The sequence below is a fragment of the Paralichthys olivaceus genome, chromosome 8 (assembly GCF_024713975.1).
Source record: "Paralichthys olivaceus isolate ysfri-2021 chromosome 8, ASM2471397v2, whole genome shotgun sequence".
NCBI lineage: Eukaryota > Metazoa > Chordata > Actinopteri > Pleuronectiformes > Paralichthyidae > Paralichthys > Paralichthys olivaceus.
In genome coordinates this window covers 25,931,560-25,955,058 of record NC_091100.1, presented here as the reverse complement: position 1 = coordinate 25,955,058, position 23,499 = coordinate 25,931,560, and the positions used below count along the sequence as shown (strand labels likewise).

Genomic DNA, 23,499 nt, shown 5'->3' with positions numbered 1-23,499 from the left:
GTAAAAAAAGTAAGATTAATAATAACACAGGTCTAAACCTTAGAATGCACATTGAGTTGAGGTAGTTTTGGGTGTCACAGTTACAAAACAAAGAAAGCAAGAGACAAAGGCTTGGTAAGGCATTCGTAAAATAATCATTAGCAGCCATGTATTAACCATCTATCACAAAGAGCAACTGTCAAAAAGAGAGAGAGATTAAAGCAACCAGGGAAAAATGAATGAACTGTGACAGCTTTTGCTGGATGTGGTAGAAACATATGCAGATCTGTTCCTTTCAAAAGCATTGATAGGTATGTGTGAGTGAATCTGGGATTTGTTGAGGTATGAAACAGATGCTGTGTGTTATTAGAGGAGTAGAGAAAAAACTAGCCTATAAAAAAATCTTCATATCTCCTATAATTAGAATGGACACGTATTCCATTAGAGCTGAGGTATTATACCCAGGGGTTACATTGGGCGGAGGCTCATGTCATCAGAGGACACTCAACCTTACATGTCTTCAACAATGTAATTTTGCATTAATTCTCAAACCGTTATTAAATATGTTTATTTTGTGACTATAGAGAACATAAATGAGGTGATGAGTTTTCCATAAGGCTGTCAGCCAAACCGCTGAATACTCATTTCCTCTACTTTATTACATTATTTCCTTTAATAGTGACCTAAACCTAAGAAGGTAACTGACTTTTACTTGAAACAAACTTGTAATAGGGAAATTATTTGTTTTCTAGTTCTTAGATTAGTGTTATAGGTCATATTTGAATCCAAAGTCAGGTGAAGCTGTACTTATCCATGAAACCAGAAGTAATCAGGTACATTTCAAGCATGTTTGAAGGACATAATAAAATGGATGACAAGTAATTATCTGTTATTAAATTCAGACAAAACAAGCGTTCTAATACATTGCCTTTGCCTCTAGTGAAACTACCAAGAATATGGAAGTTATCACTGATCTGGATTTGTCCTTTGATTAACATTTCAAAAAAATCTCAACAACTTCCTTTTTTTCACCTACATAACAAAGAAATTAGGCATGACATGTCTCACGAAATGCTGAAAAATCCCTCTCTGCTTCAATGACTTCACTATTACCAGGCTCCACCAGTCAGAATAGAATTGTAAAATGTTCTTCCTTACGAATAAAACCCTTAATGATACGGGACCATCATACTACTGAAAAAAATGCTCCTACTAGATTAGACACCACTAATCTACCACTAGATTAGTGGTATGTCCACTCTGTTGGGCACCTGTGGCTCAAGGGGTGGAGCGGTTGGCAGTTCAATCCCTGTCTTTCCCATTCCACATGCAGAAGTGTCCAGACAAGATACTGAACCCCCACAAAATTGCCCCATTCCCATAGAGAAAGTGCTGCACATAGACACACTGTATTAATCTGTGTGTGAATGAAGAATGGGAAAAACTGTAATGTAAAACGCTTTGAGTGTATCAAGACTAGAAAAGTAAAGTAAATACAGACCCTTTACCAAATGAAATTCACTGAGCACCATTATACCAAAGGAAAGCACCCATCACCATGGTCTCTCTTCTAGCTCCACACCCAGGACAAATATTCTGCTACTGTTTAGGCGTTAAGAAGAGCAAATTAAATGTGTTGTTCATTAGAACAATAACTCTTGGACCTCTTAATTAACCATTTTTTAACCAGGGGCCTAAAGGTTTTATCAGAATCAGCCAGCCAAATAAAGTGTGCAAACCCAAACACATGGTTATGGAATCTCCCATTAGTGAGAAGTTGTTTTTTGTGGGAGTGTTATTCTGTTGCAAAAAAGGTGATGAATTGGAAAATGTATTATGACTGTAAAAAATAACCTGCAATAAATGTGGGATATGGTACTGTGAGAGAATTGTGGACCATGCTCACACATTAGATGTGGCTGAGGGGTAGAGCGGTCGTCCTCCAACCAGAAGGAAGTTCGATCCCCAGTCTACCCATCTGCATGCCAAAGTGTCCTTGGGCAAGATGCTATACCCCCGAATAAGAACAAAAAAAGTGCTGCTAATAGATGCACTGTATAAATGTGTGTAAGACTATCAAAGCTCTATATAAATACAACCATTTACTATTAACCATTTCATCTGTTTACCATGAGGAGACGGAGCCTGTCTCATTTCAGAGATACTCCATTCTCTCCAAGCGTCGCCCAAGGTCCGGTTAGAGATAAAGGGCCAACTAGCAGTACATTGTAGTGTAGTATGTTGAAGGATTTTCTTACCTAGTTCAGATGCCCCGACAGAGAGGCACCAAACTCCAAATCTTGCCCCTTCTGACACTGTGCCGTCAAGCTGTTTCTGCAACCGACAACAGTTCAATTCCATAGATATATCTGTATTTTAAATTGCCTCCATGAGTCCTCAAAAGTGCTCAAAAAAGCTCCCAGCTGGCATGGTGAACAGTGAAACATGCCGTGCTGCAATAGAACAATGTGAAACAGCAAGGTTTGTCCTCCATATTAAACATCATCACTTTCCCCACATCCAACCCCCCCCCAACAACTACCACACACACACACACACACAAACACACAAACACACACACACACACACACATACACACACACACACACACACACACACACAGACAGAGCCAGTCAGAGTAATATGTGTGACCTATGGTGCTAGCTAATGGCACTGGGGACAGTAATGGTTCAGATCAAAACAAATGAAGACAACTCTTCACTTAGTCACAGTCACATTTAGCGAGGCAACAATAGCACACACACACACACACACACACAGACATAGAGTAGTGTGTTATCTGTGCATTGTCATTTAAAATGACAGCATGCTTTTTGATCTTAGTTCATCTATTGGTATGTGATGCTGGATTGCTTAAGTGTGTATGTATGGGGGGGGTTAAATCATTTGCATGGAGATGTTTGGAACCTTCAGGGCTTTTCTGATCAAAGCCATGCAAATTAAAAACTAACAAGTCTTACCTAAGAAAAATGGCTTTTCAACCACACTCTTAATCATAAGATGTGTATGTGTGTGTGTGTGTGTATGTGTGTTAGATGGGGCCATGTTGAGATAAAATACATCCTGTAAAAGAGGAAAGAATTTACAGTTTCAAATGTAGCTGTCCCTCTTTCAAAGTGTTACTGCACACTGTGTCTGTCAGAGATGCACTTCATGTACTGTACATACGCTGCCATATTTATTCACCCCCTTAACTTACTATTCTGTCCTAATTTTATTATCAGTAATGCTATTATTAGTATCAGTGTTTACCATAACAAGCAAAAGACATTCATAGAATAAAATCAAATAAAAAAGGTCTGTTGTTTTGGTCTGTCACAATTTGGGTGCAAAGATCTGTGAAAGAGAAACCAAGCAGCCTGAAAGAATCAGGGTCACATTTTCCTTTAGGGTACATTTTTTTTTCAAGGTTTCTGTAAATTGGATTGATAAAGGACTTATTGATCATGTATTGTCTCTCAAATGTGATGTTCCTGATCTCTCTCTCTCTGCGTGAGTTATTATTATTTATAGTTAACTAATATAGTTTTCTTGGCTACAGTCAACACGATTAAGAAGTCTGCTCAGAGTTATATGTGGAGATCCTGCCTGAAAGACAGATGGAGGGGGAGAGGGGGGGCGCTGAGGGTGGGGATGTCAGAATCTCGGTGTTGCTATCTGTGAAGCCCATATGTTACAATTGGAGAGTGCTGATGTAATTTCTGTTTTGGAAATGATGTTGAATTTGCTGAATTTGACATTTGTATGACTCGGATAATGTATAAATGTACACAGAGTTTAGTCATGTGACTGATGTTGAATGATACATTTGTCTTTTGGTATTGGAAGTGCTGTCATGGTGAAGTGTTAGGTCTGTGATAGTAATGTGGGTTGAGACAGTTTCAGTAGTTAAAGACGAGTGTGGCAGGTCTGGATATAACTTTTATTTTGTATGGTCTCTTAGGTTTATGTTGAATTATATATTTTGGGAACTTTAGAGTGCTGGCAATCCTTAGCATTTTATTTTCAAGAGAGACATTATCACTGCCAAACCAACAGAAGATGAACTCAATTTGTGCAGTGCCCGTTATAAACCTACTTGTTTGTAATGTCTTTTTTGCTTGGCCTGTGTTAATGCTCTGAATTATTCCTTGTCATTAGTGAGCTCTCCTCAAACACGTCTCCAATAAACTGTCACTTTGTCATTGCTTGTGTGCTTTTTATGGTCTATGGTGCAGAGTGAAGTTAGAAAACGTAATCTGTTTCATTTATCCTTTAGCGGGTCGCAGGGGGCACTGGAGCCAATCCCATTTGGCGAGAGGCAAGGTACACCCTGCACAGGTTCCCAGTGAATGGCAGCTTTGACATACAGCCATTTCAGTGTGTGTGAATACCAATCAAGCTGAGTTGGTTGATTGATATGTTAATGCTTAATTAACCTTTCACACTTACATATGATTAAAGTTTGATTAAAGCATTTATCAATCCATAGCTATAGCTAGACAGACTTGATAGAAAAATAGTATTCCTCCTCTGTCTCTTTCTGCAGGATCCAGATCTGACACTTTCTGTGGTTGTTTATCAGCATTATCATTATCACTACTTCTACTATTAAAGCTACGGTTGGTAAACCTGCAGGAGCAGATTAAACTTGGAAAATGTACAACCGATACATCCCACCATCATTGGCACTCTTACCAAAGCTTACACCCACATGACACTGCCAGACAGCTGCCAAAAGCTGACATTTCCATGACTCACTCACTAACTTGTGGGGATTGGTGGGACAACTCCAGTCATGCACTGTGAGATCATGGGCTGGGTGGGCACAGGCAGGCAGGTGGGTTTGTGACAGACAGTTATATCAGCAAATGCATTTTGGACTTGTTTTTTACAATCCTGCAAGGGCCACACAACGGCTTTTTTCTTCTTTCTTTTCAGACAAATATTTTGTCACATGAAGATTATTTGAACAAAGTTAAAAAGAGTTTCAGCAACAATGTACTTTAACTGGTGCTGCTGACATTAATAACATCATTACACCTATAGTATCACCATACTTATTTTCATATAACAACCAGTATGTCAGTCTTAAAACACAACTGCTCCCGCCCCTCCCTCTTTGTCTCTTCTCTCCCCTCTTTTCCACCCACTTTTCCTCTCTCCTCAAACCAGTTGAAGTAGGTGGTCTCCCACTGAGTCTGGTTCTTCTGGTGGTTTCTCGCTAAATGCCTACTCGTGTGGGAACTGTAAAGGTTTCTCTTTAATATTCTACACTTAATGTTAAGTGCTCTGAGATAATGCATGAAGTGGATGCGCTGAAAAAACAATGTGTTCCTCTAACTTCTACATACAGTACATCTACAATTCCACAATTAATTGCAACGTATCCTTTAAATTTATAGTTCCCCCGAAAATGAATATTCACACATTATCTACTAACAACTATGCTAATGGAGGGGTGGGTGAAGTGTTTGAATCCACAAAACACTTTTGGAGTTTCAGGTGTAAACAGTGTTGCAGCCAAATCCAATATGATTGAAGTAAATGGGGACTGATTCTTCAAATGTAAAATAAACTACAGAAAAAAAACTTTAAATGCCTCTATACTGCTCCTGTGGTGTCATCCAAGTGTCAGTAAGCCCTGACAATTAAAATACTTGCAATACTTTTTAGCATCACAAACAAAATTCCATTCACCTTAGTTGCATTGCGGTGGCAGCAAAAGGCTGATCCCTCAGTAAATTGCCAAATAAAATCAAAACCATCTGCGCCACTGGATAAATTGATTGAGATTATGCTTGCCTTCTGTGTTTGAACAACATCAAGGATGTGAAAATTCAGTTCCTTGAGTTATAGAACAGAACTCAAACAAATGAAAATCTAAGAAGTGGTTAACTCAAACCAACAGGAGCCAGTGAGAGTGTCCTGTCAGCTCTGGAGATTGTTGGAGAGAAATGAGTGTCAGACACATTGTTATCACCTCTCTTTCTGGCATTACACAGGGGACAGCAGCTGCTTGCGTATGTACATATATGTGTGTTAAAGTCAGTGTGTGCTCTTACGATCAATGTCAAATTAAGATAAATGCTATATTTGACTTTGAGGCAATTATCACATAGGACAGACACCTAGGTCGACATATAGAGTGAGTGGAAGTCAATTATCACTGTGTGACTGCTTAATTTTCACTGTTGATATAGCACCTGATATTTGAAAGTATGGGATGAAATGGGGAAAAAGAGCTACAGGAAGAGATGAAGTAATGGGTAGAGTTCCTTTAAAGAATACTACTTTAACACAGCACCACAAATGCCCTAGCTATCACTGTCTTACTTAGTAGCACTCTATCTGGAGGGTTTATGCTTTCATTTGTGTAAAGTGTAAAGAAAATTTTGAAGTACCACCATGTTCAAGAGGAGCGTTTGGTGCAGCATGGACAACAGCATCAAACATCATACAGAGATGATGCTCAGACCAAGGGTGGAAACAATATCAAGTGTGTGACCACTGTTATGAGTAGGAACAGACATACTGTATGCTGGACTAAATTATTTCTAAAGCTTCACTTGCTAAACCTTTAGCTGAATCATAAATATTGATATTAATACTCCCACCAACAATAGCTGTGTCAAAGTTTAAAAAATAATGACAGGTGTGTCAGATCTTAAACATGGAGGCCTTTAAAACTTTAGAACTCATATTGGGCAACAAATGAATAGATTTTAAAACACAAAAGCCAAGCCAACACATTAGCTGCTGTCGCTAGATATTTATAGTTAAGGAGGCACAGCTTAAGCATTTGGCTGTGGTCACAAGGAAACAGTTAAAATAAAGAGTCCAACTTACCAAGGGAAAGTAAGAGAGACCTTACATCTAGTGAAGCCAGTTTACCAGGTGTCGCTTTGTCCACAGAGGGGTGGTTTGAGAAGGAACAAGATTATAGCCCCTGCTATGTTGGAGTATGTTTCTTTGAAGGGTTTCCTGTTACTTATTACAACAAGGACATTAACAATACCAAGAATAGTGGGTAAGGACAGTAGAGGGAGCTAATGAATGCAGTATTCGGAGGTGCCAAGGAATACCTTTTCGGGGAGGGTGTTGGTTTTCTAAAAGGGTCATGGTTTACAGTCCCTGCGATTGATCACTAGAGACCCTGTTTTCATGCATCAAGAACATGTTCTCCCCTTGAACTTACCTCTCAAGCGCCTACAACGATTTTGTTTTGACAGTGCATCAAACATGTCTGGACATTTGAGTGGTGTCCAAAGCGAAACTAAAAGCAGAGTGTCCATGCACCTTTTATGCTCATTAGTATCCACACATTTCACCTCATCTGCACTCACATTTTTGAGTGGGAATCTAGACTAATTGCAGATAATACAATTTAATCAAGGAGTTTCTGTTGTAATCAGACAATCCTCCATATGTAAAACTTTCCTGTCTCTTTAAGGCTTGGAAGAAGTTGTGTGCAACTTGCTGGCACTATGACCAACTCAATTTGCATCTGCAGTACTGCATTCATGAGTTGCAGTTGTATAAAATTTTCTTCTTCTCACAGAACTGGAGTAACAATGCATTAACCTCACACTTATCACTCTTACTTTGCTACAACCGATATAAAAAGTTGAACTAGTGTTGCATTTTGAAATGACTGACAATACGTATCTGTGATGAGAAGTTCCTGAGACAAATCGTGGTAGAACTTGGAGTGGATATATCTTCCCTCACTACTGTATAAACAATCAACATCTCTCTGGGTAAGGCATCCACAAAAAGATCAAAACTATTCCCTGCAGATTTCCAATCGGTGGCACTTTTTATGAATCCACCACTGAGTAGAATCTTATTGGAGGATTTTTATAATTCTACTGAGGCCAGGACATAGAAAGAAACAAGAAACTGTCAAAAAGAAACAAACACTTTTGAGCAGCTGCCCTTGTCAAGAAATGACATTGACTTCCATTCATTGTAGCATGAACTCAAATCACACCTCAGGAATAGATTTATTGATTTTTGTTTCTTGTTGTTTGGAAGGCGTAGTTGTCAGAGCAGCCCTCCAGATGATGTTGAGATAAGACTTTACACAGCAGCAAGAGTCATCTAATCTGAAGCGGATGAAGAGCAGTTTTAAAGACACTCAGTGGCAACACATTGAAAACAGTTTGCCCCAATGTTTCAGAGGGAGCAGCACTCCTTTTTGTCCCATCTTTTGATCATCAGTTTGACAATCACCAATTCAAATTATAGGTTCACTTACTAGAATAGGCTTCATCCCCCCAACCCCGCCCTATCCCACAACTCTGCAAAGGTACAGGAATGGATGAATCATAGATAAAGGTTCTATAGATAGAGAATGGTGTTTAATGTGTAAATTGCATAGCCCGTTGAGGCTAATTTGTGATTTTGGGCCATATAAATAAAACTAAAGCAATAGATGGAAGTATGGATGTACACAAAAAATTAAGGGATATATATATATATATATGTAGGTTTTTGCTACATAGCCAATGTCAACATTAACAGGTGTCAACACACAAATCAATATTTGCAACAGCAGGGCCTCATGAGAACAGGCTTGTGGTATTGTTTCAGTGTATTTAGACAGGTATCAAAGTCATAACAGTCTTGTTACAATACTATTGTGCAGGTTACAGTGGAAAAGTCTATGGTTGTCCATTATCTACGGCCCACGATCGGCATGGGCACCAGTTCACACATTACAAATTTCAACATCATGTTAGTGCAGCCTTCTATATTCACTTTTTGCGGGGAGGCAGTTTCAGAATGGACATGGTAACCCTCAATTTAAAAATTACACACATGCACACATGCCACATTTGCATGTTAGAGTGTTTGTCTGAAGTTGATCGGTAGCAAATGAGCTGCTTTTCAGTTATCAGTCTCTGCTCAGGCTGTACCTGACAAAGAATGTTACTTAACTTGAATGACAGATAATTAAAATTTTTAATAAAATATTCAGCCCTAGTTTCTATAATAAATGTGTATAGCAACATTTTCATTGCACACTGAGAGGCACTTTGGCTGAATTTACTGCCCAGACTAGAATCAGTGGAATGCAATTAAGACTAAAGCATCAAAAATTCCAAAAGGATGCACATGTTTAAAGCGACTGAATATTTGCTTTTGATAATGTCAGGTGCAAAGGCTGTAGATAATATATTGTGTCCCGAAATAACAATCCAGTCATTATCTACTCATCTCTATGTCTGTCAGAGGGAAACAGCCAACACTATGGCCGACAGCTGAAGCAGGTGCAGTGCCATATGTGGCTCCTCGATGCTAAAAAATGATCTCAGACAGTCCGAATTTTTGGAATGGATTATTTGACACTGTGACTGCCCTGTGGTAGTTTGGTTTGGCAGAAAGTATCCTTTCTGGTGGATCTCATTGGGCAACTGCAGAGTTCTCTCCCTAAAAGTTTAAATTGTATGTAATTATCATACAGTCTTAGCCCAAACTGATGCCCACTTTTGGTTTTAGTCTTACGTCATCCCTTGTGAAGCCATAATTGGATTATGTAGATGTCTTCAAATATGTTGAATATTAAACACGTAAAATATACATAAAACGTAAAATATATATCGTTTATTATTGAAATATATCATCTGGTTCACATGCAAGTGGTCAAAGAGGAAATAGGAAATGCTGAGAGTCAGACTGCTGTGCATCTATGGATCCTGACACTTTCTTCTTCAAACTGGATGAGCTACTGACACGGTCATTAATTTATGCTGAGCAGGATTTGTTCAGCCCATACATAACATTTACAATTTTACATTTCTCTATTCAGTCATTTCATAATCCAGAAATTCACAATTCATCTTGAATGTTCATGCGATTGTGAGACACTTACAAGTGTAATTTCTACTTTATTATACAAAACTAAGAAAAAATGTGCAGCAACATCGGGCAATGAGTCAACGTGTGTTTTTTTTTTAGGTTCACTGGAAGGTATTTATTGTATTGTATTGTACATCACGTCATTTCACAGTGTGTTACTTCAATTCAACTTGAAAGAGATGATGATGACTATTAAGCATCAAGTAAATGTATAATTTAATTTGTACCATATTTATTTAATATTTCTCAAAATATACAATAAAGTAACAAACTGTGCAGACACTCCCAACAGAAAGCACACATATTTAACTTTAACCATAACAGTTGTTTATTTGATTTCTCCTATTGTAAATAAACTAGTCTGACAGTACCATATTTATGTATGTAAACAATTATTTATGTAGCTCAATTTATGACAGTTACTTCATTAAACTCTATTATAACAGTAATTAACCTTAATTGTAAGGTGTTTTATTTAAGTATTTAAAAATTTTGACCATATTGCACTATTTTGGTACTTTAGCTTTATTGGGTTAGGGTTAACCACAGTTTATATATAGTTAAAGAAAAGTAATAGTTAGCATAGATTCTACGTTAGCTTTTTACATTGGGTTGATCACCTATTTGTGGTGCATCAGGAGCGGCCCAGTTGATGTCTCTTCATAATTTGAGGGTGTACATAATTGTATTTTTGTGCCATGTTAAAACAGAGTTGTGAGCAAATAATCTACAAAACACAGGAAATAAAAAGTAACAGCACTTTAAATAATGATTTCCAAAAAAAGAAATATTGTCAAAAATGTCCCACAATTTTATCCTTAATTAACATATTTATATGTTACTAATTTTGAGATGAACTCTTCACTATGCAGCTGTATTAGGTAGGAGAAAAATACCTAAATAAAATGTCACCAACAAACAGGAGTGTGGGTAAAGGAAATACAAAAAAAATCTACAATCAATCAATCAAATGTGTTTGCAGCAGGACAACAATGATGTGCTACATCTCAGGAGTATAAAACATGTGCTTTTACATTGATTATATAAGAAATAAGAACACACGTCTGGCAGAAATGCAAAATGTTTTTTTCCCAGTTTAAAGAAGCTTTCACCGAACCAGTCACATTGCAGGCTCAAGTGAAATTTTCAAACTAAGTCAGAGGGGGATTTCCTGCATGTGTCAGGGTGTTGCAACATGAATCCCCACGTCTGTGTGGGAGACAGGCAGAGGGTGGAAATCAATAACTACCCTGGACGAGCTTCTAATGTTTGTGAGCTGGACATGAATTTGGACATTGGGGAGGAATGTGAGGGTGTTGAACCAGACTGAGATAGAGAGGCAGTGACATATAGACCTCGAAGTGTGCAATATTGAACATATAAATAAGAAGTAATGAAAAAAAGATCACATGGACAAATGTGTTAAATATATGAAACACAATAATTGTGGATTTGAAATGTTTTGTTGTTTGTTTCACATGAGTTTGTTTTTATTCCAGTTTTTTTTTCAAAGTGTTTTTTAACAACTTACATGCTTGAGTCACTTTTTGTTTTACAATGACACTTTTTTATGTTGTCGTCATCTCACATGCCCTCTGCTAGAAAGTTGTACCTCTGCTAGACGTAGCCTCCTGTTACTGTCGAGTTGCTGCTGTGAATAAACAGTTCACAAATCTTAATTTAGTATTAGCTAAATACGTTTGGAACCATCAGCAAAGAGCAACTTACTTGTTAGCCAAGTTGCTGTTTATATATTAATATATTAATTTTTTATTTTTTTTGGGGGGGGGGGGGTGTAATGTGAAGGATTGTGCCAAATGGCTCTGGTGTATTTGTATCAGAAAGTGTCCATGTCCTGTAAGGTTGCTGCCTTTGTAAAAAAGAGATGTGTTGTACACACTCCTTTGAGAGCTTACATGGCACACAATTGATAAGGGCAACATTATTATTGCCGATATCTTCAGTAAGATACTGGTTTCTTACTCTAAGTCCTGGATCAGATTTTTAGGAATTGTTATGTTGGGTATTAATGCAGTGTGTGCGTGTGTGTGTGTGTGTGTGTGTGTGAGAGACAGTCATGTACTTTCACTGCTGTATTCTTCATAATTTAGCAGTGTGGGTCCCCCTGCCAGTGACCTAACAATAAATAAGACATGGTTGCAGGACCTTCTCTCCTTCATACACATTTTCTCCCTTTTCTTCTCTGAATATGTTTCAGTACACCAGTACATACTATATACATTAAAATAATATATATATAAATATATATATATATTTGTATATTTATATGTGTATGTGTGCCAAAGATATAAGATGCCAAAGAAGAGAAAGTATATAATCATCTGAAAATGAGGAATGTAAATAAATAAATTAATAAATATATATGTATACTGTACTTCTAAAATCTACATTCACCTTTGTAATGATGATGGATGGATGTATACACTGCAACTGTAATGTAATTGTGGCTGGGTTCATGATGACCAAATACCTTAGTCGGCTGAGGAAGAGCTGCTATTTTTTTCTCACATATCTCACTAATGCTTGAGCATCATTGTCATCAAATGTGCACTTTCAACAATAATTCCAGACCCATTTTACTCACATCTTGTGTAATCTTACTGGATATGTTGAAGTATAGTCACTGTTCCTGTAGACACACCAGCCAGCAGCCTTTGTGCCTAAAGCTCCTGTCATCTCTGCAGTCACATCATTGCAACAATAAACACTCTCTCATAGGTGCTTTAATCTTCGCCTCTTGTCATCATGATACAAAATCAGAATCCCCTGTGCCCGCTCAGCATTTTTTACCATTTCTCACCCTCCTGTATGTAGGTTTGATTCCTGTTCATAATTTGGCTTTTTGGTCTTGACACCATCACCTTTTTCAGATGTTGACCAGTCATCTGGTTCCACTGTAAGTATATCATCTGTCTGCCTTCCTCTGTGGTGTCACAGCCTAATGACTCCAGGGTTCACAGTCAAAATTCCCTCTTCACCAGGAAATGAAGGGGATAGCACTGCTGCATTTATATTAATAACTGTATCAGTATACACTTATCTCAGCAGCCATCTCTCATTCATTTAAAACTCATAGAATTGTGCATGATGTCAGTGTCCTTGATAGAAAGCTGCATTCAGTGATTCAAATCCATTATTTACCTCTGTTTGATTTTCTTTATTTTCTAATCGCAAAAAGTTAAGTCAAACTACAAAAGTAACACACACACACGTGAACGCAAATGTCAGAGTGAGGAGTTTCTGCTGACTTCTTCGCCAGGCCCCCTGGTATTAAGTCTGCAGAAAGTCTGGAAAGAACACAGCAGGAGATCCCCTGCTTGATTTACTGGGAGCAGGTGGGGGAGGTTGATGAAGCTTCTAACATGTGACAGACACAAAAAAGTAAAAGAATATAAAGATCTCCAGATGAAAAGGCAGTACCACAGAAGATACCTGAATCGTGACTTTGTCATCAAAGCGTTGTGTATACATTTCTGTCGGACATGTCTGAAAATGGCTTCACTGCTGAGGCACACACAACACAATAGTAATGACCATTTTTCATCAACTGGCCTGAGGAGCTTTGTTGATATTTTACACCAGAAGTTAAAATATTGCTTCACGTCTCATTGTTTCTTCATCTTCTATTAAACTTTTTGATACGTATCAGCAATAAGTGTCTGTGGTGTAGGAAAGACACAAATAATGATGCGGTATCGCGATGAGTCAGAGATGGGCTACTAGCTCAAAACCATGTCTTAAAGGAGACCCATTATGCTTATCTACAGCTCCATGTTTTTATTCTTGGACTAAACTATAGCTGCTTTGCCATAGTCATATAAAGACTTTGTGTGTCTTAAACTGCCTGTTATTCTCTATACTAATGATAATAATTGGCAGAGTCTGAATTTTTATTCAAATTTAGAAATGATTCAATTTTGACCTTTCAAAATAGACAAAAGGATTGTCCATTATTCCAGTGTGGGCGAGGCCGTGTGTCACGTCCAAACAAAAAATTATTAAAGGTCAACACCATAAGTAGCATTAGCATGCGCATTAAAAGATTACCAACTCAAGACTCATTTGTTTGCTGTTGGACAACAAAACTACAATTGCACCCACTACTGTTTGATGTGGAGAGTGCAGGCTGCAGTTAAATGAAGAGTCACTAGATGGCAATCAACTCAATCATACAGGCCTATGCTCCTTCACAGCCACAAGGTTCCTCCAAAGAGTAGGCCTACCTAAGTCAAAAGACAATGTGACCTAGGCAATTGTACGAGCTTGTCAAGATGGCGGCTGCTTCAAGGAGGAGAAAAATCTGCCAAGCCACTGAAGTTATTTCCATGATTCAAAGCTTATCCCCTGTTGGTAAGCGATGAGGTGTACTATAATATAAGCTAGGCTATAAATACGGCATAGTTATTTTGTCTTTTTAGTCAGCAAAATAGCTAGCTAAATGAAGCTACCTAAAGCTAACTTAATGATGTGCATGGACTAAGCTATTGTGCTTAGATATTTTGGACCAAGAGTGGAAAGTGGAATTCCAGTTTTTGTCTTATTTTTTCCACATTACAAGATTTAATTAAGAGAAATTTGAATACTGTATTACAATCTAACACCTTGAAATGATTTGTATAACTAATTACAAAAGATGTACTTTGTAATGTTTTGTTTTAAATGTATTTAATCAGGATGTCACTTGAACATAATATTAGTAATCATATCACCATTTGACTCTTAATATAGTGTGCCTGTTGTGCAGTGTCTGCAGTGTCTGCACACAATGCAATTAATTTTTCAGAATGATCACCCATTTGTGACTGTATGACTGTATACCTCAAGAGTTAAAATGTTTTTCCTCTTTGGTAAGAGATGCGCTAAACAATTCAGACATCGATCAGGCCTCATCCGATGAAAATGACATTGAGAGCGTTGTTGAAGAAATGAAGCAGCATGCATCAGGCCAAGACTGTGTTTCAGATGGAGCGGACAAGACCTTAAACACTCCTTTTGATGTTGTTGAAGATGCCAAGCAGACACATCCACACCTTGAAGAGGAAATATCTGATGATGATGATGATGATGATTTCATGAGTGATCCAAACTATAGCCCATGCTGTGATGAGTCCTCTGTCCCTGAAAATCAGGATGAACATGATTGATTGATTTAAACAAAACGGCCAAAAAGAAAATAAACGCCTTGCTTCGGACAGATGGAAGCAAAATGAATCCAAGGAGAAACGTCTCAAAGGGATGTTATACAAGAGCAAAGGTGGCAAAGAAGTGAGTGCAAAAGCTATGGGTCCTCCCTGCAACTCAAAGTTCTGTCAGCGAGTCTCAACTCGACACTGCCAAACCATTACAGAACAGCAGCGGCAGTGGATATTTCAGAAGATTTGGGCAATGAGCACCTGGGATGAACGTCGGTTGTATGTCTCCACTTTGGTCACAAAGCTCAACATAAAGCAAACGAAAGTTGCTGAGGTATCCCGACGCAGTTCATCATTGTCCTACCAACTGAAGCCTCAAGATGGAACAAGTCTCAAAGTATGCAAGGCACTTTTTTCCTCTACACTTGGTGTCCCTGAAAGAACCATTGGATGCTGGCTAAACAAAAACAACACTGACCCTGATAAAGAAGCGCCAGCGCTTAAATGTGGACCGAAGAGTGGCAAGCATGCAAAGCTTGAAACTGATGACATGGATTTCCTTAAGGACTGGTTGAGAGACCTGCCCACTGTTGATTCACACTACTACAGAAGCACAAACACCTACAAAGACAAAAAGTTACTTCGCCCAGGCACAACCATCTCCCAACTACATCGGGAATATCAACAGGCAGCTGCAACTGCTGGAGTGAGGGCCGTTGGAATAAAATACTTCTCAGATGTGTTCCATGAAGAGACGTATTCCGTATTCATTCCAAGAAATGATCAGTGTGATGTTTGTGTTTCATTCAAGCATGGGAATATCACTAAGGCAGAATATGATGCACATGTCACCCAGAAAGATGAACCAAGGCAAGAGAAATCCTGTGACAAGGATTCTGCCAATAATGAAGGTCTGTTTGGACAATGGAATTGCAAGCTGTGCTCAAAAACGAAATGCATGTGTGGCCAATGCATTCTCTGAGCTTGCAAGGAAATATGGGGTACTAATAACACAGAAATACCTTGTTGCAGGGCACACGAAAATGGAGTGTGACAGCATGCACAGCACTGTTGAACGCAAAATGGTTACGGATATCTTCACCCCAAGAGATTATGCCATCATACTCCAGACTGCAAGAATCAGGCCATCACCTTATCACGTGAAGGTGGTCAAGCATGATGAGTTCCTGAAACTGAATGGATCCTACTTCATTAGCATCAGACCAGGCAAAAAAGCTGGAGATCCGACAGTGCTTGACTTGCGGGGTCTTCAGTTTAGCAGTGTAGGCAAGGTTAATTTCAAGCTGTCCTTCTCAGAGGACTCTGTGTGGGAGGCACTGCCATAGAGGGTACAGGTGCCAAATGAGCCAATAGCATGGATAAGAATGTTCCCATGTGCTCTGCCAATCAAGGAGAGAAAGTTCCAGGACCTCCAGTCAATGAAACACATGCCTGTTGAGTGTCATCACTTCTTTGACAATTTGCCACATTATTGGCATCAGTCAAGAACCCAGCAAAGTAGAGCTGGAAGGAGAAGTGAGGAGATGCACATGCCTCCTCAGCATTATGTTAAGTTCGTGAGTTTGTTATGCTTTATTGTTGAGAGAATTAAAGGTGTTAAATTGCTTAAGTCACACAGGCATGTTCATAAAAGTCTTTTTTTTTTCTCATGTTACAAAAATTACATACATTGTTATTAGTATGTTAATAGTGATATGTTGTCATAACCTTGTTGAGTAAAATAATTAAAAAATATCATATATTGAACATATGGCTCAGTTTTTTGTGTTTCCTGAAAAACTTGAAAAAATGACTTGGGCGATTATTTTAACAAGGTGACGATATGCAAGTACCACATGGTGTACTTCTTGCCTCATCTATTGCGGATTGTCTTACTGAACAGTTGAACATTTAGTACCTCAAGCTCTTCAACTGCACTGAAACTTTAGTCTTATTTCTCAGCCCGGAGTCATTCTGGATCGAAGTGACAGCCAGATCAAGACGTAAATGTAACTATAAATGTTATAAATGCCCTGTAAAAGCTATGGCTCACCAGTAATCCAGAGGGCGCTGTGCTCTGTGCTCATTGATTCTGGTGCAGACAGCAACTTGATAGAAACTCAGCTCACTAATCAGTTGGACCTCCACCGGTTTCCTCTGGAGAGACCCATCAACACCACCACCCTGGATGGTCGACTCCTGTGCACGGTTACCCACCAGATTGCTCCTCTTTGCTGGGCATATCAGGTAACCACCCAACAACTTGTTATTCTGGGCTATCCATGGTTAAGGAAAAACAACCCTCATATTGACTGGGTGACTGGGGCTATATTACAGTGGAGTAACTTCTGTCATGCTGTGTGTCTTAATTCTGCGTGCCCCTCCACTTCCAACCTCTCAGTTTGCCCTGAGTTATCTGACCTTTCAGGAATTCCCTGTGAATATCTGGACCTAAAAGAAGTGTTCAATAAATCCAGGGCCATGTCTCTGCCTCCTAAGCCCCCATATGATTGCACCATCAACCTTCTCCCCGGCTCCACACCTCTTAAGGGTCAGCTATTCTCGCTATCGGCCCCAGAAACAAGGTCCATGGAGAAATGGAGTCGTAAACAGCTGGGATCATCTGCCCGTCTTCATCGCCAGCATTCTTTTTTGTGAAAAAGAAGGAAAGATCCTCTGGCCATGTATTGACTACAGAGGTCTCAACGATGTCACTAAGAACAGGTACCCCCTTCCACTCATTGCCTCCGCTTTTGAACTGTTGCAGGGAGATACCAAGCTTGACCTCAGAAATGCTTATCATCTGGTTCATATAAGCAAAGTAATGAATGGAAAACTGCTTTCAACACACCTAGTGGACATTATGAATACCTGGCCATGCCTTTTGGTCTCACCAATGCCCCTGCTGTGTTTCAGGCCATGGTTAATGACGTACTACGTGACCTGCTCAATGTCTGTGTTCGTTTATTTGGATGATATCGTTATCTTTTCAAAGTCTCCCCAGGAACACATGCAGCACGTTTGTCAATTTCTCCAGAGACTCCTGGAGAGCAAGCTGTTCGTCAAAGCTGAGAAATGTGAGTTCAATGTGTCCAAGGTCTTGTTCCTTGGATTCATCATCAATAACGGAGGTATCATGATGGACTCACCCAGTGGCCTGTGCCATCCACTTGCAAGGATCTCCAATGGTTCCTGGGGTTTGCAAACTTCTATCACCATTTTATTCGGAACTGTAGCTCAGTGGCCGCCACTCTCACAGCCCTCACGTCCCAGAGGTCTCCATTCCAGTGGACCCTGGAAGCTGATAAGGCTTTTGGTGAGTTAAAACATAGATTCACCTCTGCTCCTATTTTCACGTTTCCAGACCCTCTCGGCAGTTTGTGGTGGAGGTGGACGCTTCTAACTCAGGGGTCAGCACCATCCTGTCCCAGAGATCAGTGGAGGATCAGAAGGTCCATCCATGTGCCTCATTTTCACACAAATTCAGCCACAGGCCTCTCTCCATTCCAGTGCTCCAGGGGTCACCAACCTCCTCTCTTCCCTGAGCAGGAAGCCAGGGTCCTGTCTACGCAACTATTATTGTTATTATTATTGTTAATAAAAACAATACTAACAATAATTAATTATTTTATGAATTGTGACTGTTATATAATAATAATCAATAACTCTTTACACTGTTATTGTTTACATTTTAACTAGTCAGATCTGATATGATGATCTGATGGTGCTCAAGTGTTCAAGTCTCTCTCGCCTCTCTCTCTCCCCCTCCTCTCCCTCCCCACTTTCTCTCACTCTCCTCTCCTCCCATTTTTCTTTGCTCACCCCAACCGGTCGAGGCAGATGACCACCCACACTGAGTCTGGTTCTTCTGGAGGTTTCTCCCTGTTATTAAGGAGTTTTTCCTCCACAGTCGCCAAAGTGCTGCTCATTGTGTTGAACTGTTGGGTTTCTCTATATTAATAAGATTTTAAGGTCTTGACCTTCAGCGCAACGCCAACCAGCACTGTCGCCCTGCAACCCAATGCGCTCCAGGACAGAGTGTCTGGCTCTCCACTCGGGACCTTCCGCTCCGGGTGGACAACAAGAAGCCGGCTCCCAGGTTCGTGGGACCATTCCCCATCTCCAGGATTATCAACCCTGCAGTGGTCCGCCTGCCCCGGTCTATGAGGGTCCATCCCACATTCCACGTTTCCCGGCCGAAACCTGTCAAGGAGAGCTTACTCCAACCCTCCTCCAGACCCCCTCCGCTCCCCCAACTAATAAAGGGTGGCCCCACCTACATGGTCCGCTGTCTCATTAAGGCATCACTCCGTGGGAGAGGTTTTCAGTACCTGGTGGACTGGGAGGGCTATGGACCGGAAGCGCACTCCTGGATTCCTGTACACAGCATCCTAGACCCATCCCTCATCAGGGATTTTCACTGAAACCACCCTGACCAGGGGCCATCCCTAAAAGGGGGAGTTCTGTCACAACTATCTACCAATGCCTTGTTTATAATCATGTCTCTCTGTCAATCCAGATCCAGTCACCCTCACAAGCCGCTTATCACCTCATTCCGTTCACGAGTCTCCCCCCACACACACTCACCTGTTCCCCATTTCCTCATTAGTTCAGTCTATTTATATTGGTCAGTTACCGGTTTATCTGCCAGATTGTCTAGTGTATTCCTGCCTAGCTATCCAGCAGTTTCATTCCGAATTCTTGCCTGCCTGTTCCTGACCTGATTACAAACCCGTTTGGATTTTGGATTCCCGTCTTGCCTGCCCCTTTAGGATTTGTTTGCTTTACGGACTGATATCCCGGTTTTGACCCTTGCCTGTCAATTTCTGCTCTTCGGTAAATAAACCACATTGATTGCACTAAGACTGTCTGTTGTCGTGGGTTTGTGTTCAGTTCTGTCTTTAGATGTTACAATATCTTGCCTGATCAGACTGTTGAGGTTGTTTTTAATCCATGTTCAGGCGGGCATCACCAGTATAATCCTCCCCAAGGCCTAAATCCAAATTAATCAGATCTCACATCAGTTTCTTCACCCAGTCTAAATGTTTTTCTGCCACAGTGATGCATTAAAGTCATACAAGTGTAAAAAATTACTCTTGATCAGCTTATTAATAACCTGCAAAAAGAGTGATCTATGATTTGTAGCATATTTGCAATCGAGAAAAATCATAAACTGCATAGCACAAACATAGAAAATAATCTAACTTAACTTATTTATTTACTTATTAATGAATGTTGAAATGAATACAGTCACATAAACCCTTCCAACAAGAAAGTTATAATGTTCTATTTTTGTAGAAAAAACTGTTGAATAAATGCATGATCATTTCAGAGTCTTATTATCTCTACATTATCAATAAAGATGGGCTAAATAACATGAACTGTAAAGTGCAGTTTACCATCCTCACAAACAACAATAGTTGTATCAGCACCTTATTAACTGAGTTTCAAGAAAAACTGAACATTATAACCTCGATGAACACAGGATTTTTTGCAGGTCTGTTGTATGTCAATGCATTACTCTTAGCTGGGTGGACCTAATAGACACGGCAACAGCCCACTATTATTCTTCCTTTGGTACATTTCCTCGGGAGAAAAGAAATTATCTCATTAAAAACAGGTATAGATCAGGATTAAAAACCCCAGACAGACAGAAAATAATTAAAAACAGAAAAGAAAAAGGAAAAACACTTACAGAAGGAGAAACAAAGACAGAAAATGTGGGGGAAATCACACAAAAACCCTCTAATTCCTTCAGAAATACACTTAATCAAATGACAAAATATTTTATGGAAACAACACAGAGCCCACAAAATATGTCATCATGTTAATCATAATTCATAAAGTCAATTTGATTTGAACATAATTAACTAGAAACTACCACTAAGCATGACATATCAATAATAATTTTCTATAACTTAATTAGATGTCAAAATGTATTGAAACATTGCTTACATTTTAATAACTGTAAAAATAATCCTTTAATTGTTTTGAGAGTTTAATAATTACACATTGAGGTTGAATTAATATGTACCACAATATCAGCACTGTACAAGGATGGAAAGCATGTAACAGAGGCGGCTGTGGCTGAGGGGTAGAGCGGTGTTCCTCCAACAAGAAGGTCGGCAGTTCAATCCCTAGTCTTCCCATCTGTATGCCGAAGTGTCCTTGGGCAAGATGCTGAACCCCGAAATTGCCCCATAGAACAACAAAAAGTGCTGCTAATAGATGAATGTGTGTGTGAATGGATAAACGTCCTCTAGTGGTCATCAATACTTTAAAGCTCTTTATAAATACAAACCATTTATATTTAACAATATAATCCAAACTGAACTGATATCAGGGGTGTGATCTTAAAATGCAAGAATCAAAACCAGAGAGGCAATGGAAAAGGAAAGATAAAATAGAATTTCAACATTTGTACCTGTAAATCTTTAAGAGTGTTTTTTGACTTACTTCATGTTGTAATGTATATAGCATGACACAATTATCCCTACAGAGAGGGTAAGCCTCCCACTCCGATTCATGGTGTTTACCCAGGTATGATTCTTTTGGTTAGAGGCTGAGCATGATTACGCTTTGTTGAAAGAATTGGAATTTATAGACATGAACTCTAAACGTCGCAGTTTATATTTATTTCAATTCCGGAGACATAGAATGATTTAGTGTAAAACTGAATACTGAAGACTGGACGCCACTTTATAAAAAGAGTACATGTGTGACAACAGTATTCAGCTGTGGTATTTGCAGTGTTCAACCACCTTGAACTGCAACTTTATTCAACTTTACTTGAGCAAGTCATTGTCTTTTCAAAGCTACACATCATTCATCAACACACTAATCATCCCTGAGGCAGACAGCTCGGCTTCAGTCATGTAGTACTGCCAGCCATGCATCGTGCTGATATGCCCATGAGCAACAAACTAACCTTGGAAACTAAGGTCTCCTCTAAGCAGTATACCTGTATAATCAACAAATAAAATGCATTAAATAAAATAAATACATAGACAGCTATCTTATATTTCAAAATTCAGTTTCCAGGGGTTAAAAAAAATCGACAGAAAAGATAATTTTGTCATTAAATTGTAAGCCACTGTTTGACAAAAAATATTCAGTCTCTTAAATTAAATATAATATATGAATATACCATAGTCTACAGTCGACTATATGCTTTTGTGTGTGTACCATGTATGTATGTGCAATGGCTTGATGATGCTCACTATGCAATTGCATGGTTCAAGTCCAGCCAGGGACCTTTGATACATGTCTCAAACCCCACCACCTCCCCCACTTGTCCTCTCCCTGTCACAGTATAATTAAGGCAGTAATGCCCCATAGTCCCTTTAAAAAAAGTTAAATAAAAGTGTCAGTCACACATTACCCCAAGCAAAATCACACCATCTCATGGTTCCAGTTAATTAACACACGTGTTGCTTTAGTTAATGCGTACTTATTTTCAGGCTGCAGTGAGAAATGAAAGAGAGGTGACAAAAAGGGCCTTAGGGTCTGGTGACTGGTTCTGCTTCATGCACTTGTGGAAAACACGCTAACGAACCAAAGTGATGCTTGAAAGAGCCACAGGAGGAGCGTCATGCACATGTCTGAGTGTCCTGACTGACATGTTTACCAGACAACATCATACACTGTGATAAACTATAAAACAACATCTGAATGTGAAACTGTTCAACTGTTCTTTTTCAAATGAAGATTTTAATTAAGACCATATTTAACTGTTCAATTACCCTTCACTTTTTAAATGTAATTGAAATGATATCAGTTCAGAACCCCCCCCCCAACACACACACACACACACACACTCTCTCTCTCTCTCTCTCTCTCTGTGTGTAAGTGTTGTTAGTGAAGTGAAGTTTGTCCGGAGTTTTCCCCGGTGCGCATGTCCACCTCCCCAGCAGCCACCTGCCCCGCTGGAACCAGCTGGAGCAAACAGAGCCACACCGGCTGCTCCAGAGCTGACCTCACAGCCTCTGACCCGCAGTCCGGAGTTTCTCCATGAAACGCCGCCAGTCCGCTCCCCACGTGCACCTACTACAAGGACAAGCTTCCATCCACATGCACACTCAGTGATCAACTTCCTCCGAGCGCAGGCGCGCAGTCAAACAAAGCGGCAGCGGAGACCGTCCCAGTTCTTACCTGGAGCCGCGCAGCGCCCGGTGCTCGTCTGCCTCCGCCGTGTCTGATGCAACAGGAGACCAGATGCTCTGCTGGGCCCGGTGACTCTGCTCTGTCCTCCTCCTCCTCCTCCTCCTCCTCCTGCAGCAGGTGTGTGTCTGTGTGTGCGACTGTGTCTCTGTGTGCGTGCGGGAGAGGAGAGCGGTGGAGGCAGAGGGTGTGTGAGAGTGCGTGTTACCGGGGGGAGCGCGAGGCTGTCGGTAACTGGATGTAGTGTGCAGGATAACGGAGAGGGAGGGTAATATGAAGGCTGCTCTCTCTCTCTTTAACCCTTGTTGAACCAAACATGTGACACAGCTGACCACAGCACGCT

The 23,499-nt window shown here is 39.9% G+C and overlaps 1 protein-coding gene across 8 annotated transcripts in view; it reads right to left on the bottom strand.

Annotated features, from left to right (window-relative positions):
* Positions 1–23,294, bottom strand: part of tenm3 (teneurin transmembrane protein 3) — a 500,548-nt gene extending 477,254 nt beyond the window's left edge. For 5 of the 8 annotated variants that reach the window (XM_069529751.1, XM_069529750.1, XM_069529754.1 and 2 more), the window contains exon 1: positions 23,148–23,294. The gene's annotated coding sequence lies outside the window, so the exon portion shown is untranslated. The remainder of the gene's footprint in view (positions 1–23,147) is intronic. The other 3 variants (XM_069529757.1, XM_069529758.1, XM_069529759.1) reach the window with 1 other exon arrangement.
* Positions 23,295–23,499: the final 205 nt, after the last annotated feature.